Source organism: Theropithecus gelada, chromosome 19, assembly GCF_003255815.1.
Source record: "Theropithecus gelada isolate Dixy chromosome 19, Tgel_1.0, whole genome shotgun sequence".
Lineage (NCBI taxonomy): Eukaryota > Metazoa > Chordata > Mammalia > Primates > Cercopithecidae > Theropithecus > Theropithecus gelada.
Window position 1 is genome coordinate 28,942,045 of NC_037687.1, and position 6,000 is coordinate 28,948,044.

The window sequence follows — 6,000 nt, forward strand, 5'->3', positions numbered from 1 at the left end:
GGAGTTCGAGACCAAACTGACCAACATGGAGAAATTCCCGTCTCTACTAAAAATACAAAATTAGACGGACATGGTTGAGGCTGAGGCACGAGAATTGCTTGAACCCGGTAGGCAGAGGTTACAGTGAACACAGATCGTGCCACTGCACTCCAGCCCTGGGCCACAGAGTGAGACTTAGTCTCAAAAAAAAAAAAAAAAAAAAAAAAAAGGTTAATGTTCCCTCTGAAGAATAAACATACACAATGGGATATCTTGCGGGGTAGGTAAAGTAGAAACTATATATATTCAACCCAAAACATATTTCGTTAATTTGCACTGGGGGCACTCCACTAGAACAGGATGGAACCCCACCCACGTTTGGATGCTGGGACTGATGATGTCACATAGTGAAGTATCATATTTGTTACATAATGAGACTCTGGAAAGAGCAGAAGACTGCCCAAGCTGGTTCAAAAGTGGCTTGTGAGAGCAGGAAAATGTGTTGTTGACTATGGTTAAGGAGTAGGGCTAGGGTAAAGGTACCCAGGCATGTCTTGAACTTCCAGCATATACCAAAGAAGGGAGCACTCAGGCTTTATTATCGACTTGCCCAAATGGGCAAAATAGAAAAAGTGGTGTGGCTTAAAAGATATCAGTAATCAATAAAAAAGTAGATTCAGATTCTTTAATCCAACACTGAATGTTTACTCTTGAAACTCCTGACTTCTAGGTTGAGAAAGTCTCAATTTCCTCATGCTAAAACCTTATACATGTCCTTTCTTCCAGCATAAATAGGACCCTTTACACAATATAATTGTTGAAAGTGCTTCCAAAATACTGCTTAGACAAATTGTCTACAATATTTTTACACTTGAATTGTGAAAATTAATGTTTATAAGACAATAAAAATTAACAAAAGTCATTTTTCAAAAAGCTATAAAAATTTCTACATGAGGTTATCATAATAAGCATGGTACTCTATAATAATTTCTCAACTATAGCAAAGCTCCATTTTATTTATTTACTTATTTATTTAGAGATGTAGTTTCACTCCTGTCGCCCAGGCTGGAGTGCAGTGGCGTGATCTTGGCTCACTGCAACCTCCACCTCATGGATTCAAGCGATTCTCCCGCCTCAGCCTCCTGAGTAGCTGGGATCACAGGCACCTGCCACCACCCCCAGCTAATCTGTATATTTCTAGTAGAGACGGGGTTTTGCCATATTGGCCAAGCTGGTTTCAAACTCCTGACCTCAAGTGATCCACCCACCTCGGCCTCCCAAAGTGCTAGGATTACAGGCGTGAGCCACTGCTCCCGGCCTATTTATTTATTTTTAAATAGAGATGGGATTTCACCATGTTCCCCAGGCTGGTCTCAAACTCCTGGGTTCAAGCAATGTTCCCACCGTGGTCTCCCAAAGTGCTGGGATTACAGGTGCGAGCCACTACACCTGCCCAAAACTTACTTTTTAAAATACTTTTTAAAAACAATTATACACTTTCCTAGAAATCACTTAATCCAATTTATAGATTTACATTTCTTCCCTTGTACTTAAATGAAAAACTTGAAGGATCCATAAATCAAGGTGGTATTTTTAGATTTGTGTGGCAAAAAATATGTACAGAGAACTGACAGATAAAAAGGATGTGCTCTATCAATATGTAGAGGGTCCCTTACATTTTAAGTTCCGTGAAATAATTCGAATGATACAAGATAATGAACTGAAATTGTATAATGCGGAAGCAAGAGCTCTGTTGCTAATGTGCAAGTATATCACCGGGATTTTAAAAACATAACATGCTAATTATACCTTAAAATATATTTCTCCCAGTCTGGGCAACATGACGAAACCCCATCTCTACAAAAAATACAAAATTAACCAGGTGTGGTGGCGTGGGCCTGCGGTCCTGAGGCAGGAGAATAGGGTCTGGAGGCAGGAAACCTAAGGCTGTTTCGTGCTAACTTCCTTGAACTAAATTGAAGGGAAACCCCTAACTTTCCACACCTAAGTAACAAAAGAACCAGAGACTACTCCCTTTGCAAACCTCTACCTTGTCTGTGTGGCAGGTGGGAAATTAAAAGTACCTCTGATTGATTGCTTTTTGCTTTTACAAAGTAAAGACCTTTGTAACTTTACTTCAGCCTCTGATTGGTTGACTGATTGCAGGCCACCATTTTATTTATATGAGGAGACCACCAAGCGGCCAATGGGAAAGCTGCAGTAGTCATTTGGACCCAAGAAGATTCTATATCCGGGCCACTGCTAGGGCTTGTTCCCACACTGTGGAGTGTACTTTCATTTTCAGTAAATTCCTGTTTTCGTTCTTTTGACGCTGCATTCTTTCCTTGCTTTGCTGGGTGTTTTTTCCAATTCTTTGTTCAAAATGCCAAGAATCTGAACAACTTGCAATCAAGACCCTCTACTGGTAACATATTTTGGTGAGCTAGCCAGGAGAGAAAGTAGGTCCAAAGTTTGGTATTTCTTTTTCTCCTTTCCCCTTTTACATACAGGGAAGTCTTTGTCTAGGTCTCTTTTCCTTTCCAACTCAGGACCCTCGGTGGACAGCGCCTAAGCACGAAGACAACTGCAAGTTTCTGGCCAGGGCCATTCTCCGGTGAAACTGAAAGGTTTCTGTGTGGAAGTGCCTGACTGCCACCGCTTGGTTCAGGTGAGAAACCTGAGTCCTATTCCTTTTTTTCTTTTTCTGAGTTCTTTTCCTTTTCTCCTTTTTCAGTCTTTCAGCAGCCGTTTCCTAGTAGCTCCTTGGTAATTGGGGGGAACTGACTGGGGCCACTCTCTGGTGGTCTCTGAAGGCCAAGGAGTGAACAGGGATAGCTGCCCTGCCCAGAAGGGGAAAAGACTCTTTTCTATCCTTTTCAGTAATAGTCCCTGATCCCTATGTGTGATGCAGTTGGCAGCAGTAGCTCATCCAGGGCGAACTCACAGGTTTCAGGTGACTTAAGCTTCTTTTACTTATGCTAAATTCTTCCCTTCCCTCATTCAACTGGCCAAGGACAGAAAACCCACCTAACTATGCAAAAAAGGTTATACAAGTCAGAGGGTCTGGGCGTATCGTAGGTGGTCTGTGTGGTGCATGGTGGTGGAGGGAATTCATGAAAGGGAATTTATTATTGCCTAAGTTGAGAGGGTTAAAGAGTTGCTTTAAGTGGGATAGAAAAACTTGTCAGGTCCTCAGTGGTGGAGAGAACCATTCCAAAGCGGTGCCAGCACCCATCTAAGGTCAGAGATGTCTGACAGACTAAGTTGGAGCCCTAAAGGGGGGATGCTCCCAGGGACCCCACTCTGGGCCCAGAATTTTTCCAGGGGGATGCCCCAGGTAAAATTTGGGTCACCTAATGAGCCCTCCACTTTTTAAAGTCCTCTTCTCTTTTCCAGACCACTATGGGCAACTCTCCACCTCTTCTACCTGATTCCATGCTTGGCTATATCCTCAACCATTGAAATAAATTTGACCCTGACACTCTAAAGACAAAATGTGTAATTTTTTTTTTGTGCAACATTGTCTGTCCCCATTATGAACTGCCCAGCCTGGAACAATGGGCAGTCACTGGCAGCCTTAATTATGACACCATCCTGCCATTAGACCTATTTTGCAAGAGGCAGGGCAAATGGTCAGAAATCCCATATGCACAGGCTTTTATGACCCTATACCAAAACCTAACAATCTGTGAAACTCCCAGAACCCACCTCCCCCTCCAACCAAAGGAAAGTTCTAAGGTAGAATTAGATATTATAGATGATATAGATGACCCCCCCCTTTTTTTTTTTGAGATGGAGTTTCGCTCTTGTCGCCCAGGCTGGAATGCAATGGCTTGATCTCAGCTCACTGCAACCTCCACCTCCCAGGTTCAAGCAATTCTCCTGCCTCAGCCACCCAAGTAGCTGGGATTACAGGCACACACCACCATGCCCAGCTAATTTTGCCTTTTTAGTAGAGATGAGGTTTCTCCATGTTGGTCAGGCTTGTCTTGAACTCCCGACCTCAGGTGATCCGCCTGCCTCGGCCTCCCAAAGTGTTGGGATTACAGGCATGAGCCACCGTGCCCAGTCAGATGACCCCCTTTTACAAGAGCCACTTGTCTCTAAGGATGAACAGCGACCATCCCTATCGCCCCCTTACCAAGTGCTCCTGAGGCTAAAACCCAGGACCAAACACTAGGGACGCTACTAAGTCCCCCTAACACTCGGAGGGGAACACCATATTCCACTCTCCCTCCAGCCTTGCTACCCCTTAGGGAAGTAGCAGGAGCCGAACAGCCAGTCCTATTGCAGGTCCCCTTCTCTGTAACTGATATATAGCAATTAAGGAAAAGCTAGGAAGCTACTCTAAGAATCCTAGGAAATTTGCAGATGGGTTCCATGCAATAGATGGGTATCACTATTGCACTCCAGCCTGAGTGACAGGGTGGTTACATGATAAAAATGTCAATTTACAAAGATGATTTGAGAATCTTGTGTGTGTGCACTTAAAACCAGCTGCAAAACATGTGAAGCAACAAGTGACAAGTGAAAACAATGTACAAATCCAGGTGGAGCACAGATTTTTAGGGTAGTTAAAGTACACCGTATGTTTCCCATATCCCAAAGTAACTCTGTTTGTCAAAGGACACTGTGAACACAAGCTCAGTGACTTACGTTGTAAATTTACATTATTCTCCACCGTACTCCATGCTGCTTAACTCACACAGTACAGTGACCTTAATCTTCCAGAAAACATGGATATGAAGGAACCACACCTAATGAAGTAGCCCTCTCATCTGATTTATTCCCAGAGGCCACAATGAAGGATGTGTAGGAAAGACTTCATACTTTAGGATGAAGGTCACAAATAGTTAACTAGCCTTTTTAAGAAATGTCAAAGTGAATACAATTATTTTATATACTGAATTAGCCATTTGCACACATGCTTTTGCTCCTTTGATGTACATATTACCTGGGGTTTTGACAAATTTTGTCTTGTAGTTATTTTACAGCAGGTATCATTCCAGGTCAATCCTGGATGGAGAAGCAGACTTAGTTATCCATAGTATGGTTTACCTAATGTGGAATCTGTTGAGAAATGGTTTAAAATTTTTCCTTGTTAATTACATTTGCAAGGTTTCTATCCAGCATGAATAATTTGGTGAAGCCTGAAGACACACTACTGATTAGAGGTCCTTCCATGTTAAGCACAATCATTTGGCTTTTCTCTTGTATAAATTCTCTCAAACTCCAAAAACATGAACATTTGATTTTTTATTTTTTTGAGACGGAGTCTTGCTCTTATCACCCAGGCTGGGGTACAGTGGTGCAATCTTGGCTCACAGCAACCTCCACCTCCCGGGTTCAAGTGATTCTCCTGCCTCAGCCTCCCAAGTAGCTGGAATTACAGGCGCCCACCACCACGCCCAGCTAATTTTTGTATTTTTAATAGAGATGGGGTTTCACCATGCTGGCCAGGCTGGTCTTGAACTCCTGACATCAGGTGATCCACCCACCTCGGCCTCCCAAAGTGCTAGCATTACAGGTGTGAGTCACCACACCCGGCCCATTTGATTTTTTTTAAAAAAGGCTTACCACATTCGTTACATTTGTAAGGCTGTTCTCCAGTATGAATACTCTGATGTTTCCGTTTTGATGTTCGGGTAAAAAGCCTTAGCACACAAGTTGCATTTGTGTGGTTCCTGTCCAAGATGTATATTCTGATGTCTAGCGAGTTCAGATACCTCGGGGAAGCCTCTAGCACATAAATTTATATGATTTATTTCCAATATAAACTCTCATGTCAAGTAGTGACTGAACTCTGGTACAAAGTTTTTGCCACACTCATTTCATTTGTAAAGCATATCTGCACTTTGAGTTATTTATAGATCCACAAGTTTTGACCTTTAGTATTCTTGCCACACATATTACACTTCTGTGATTCCTCTCCAGGATGTATATTCTTATGCCTAGTGAACACTTGCTTGAAACTTAGCTATATTCTTCACTTCATGTGTAAATGTATTAGGCCATAATTGC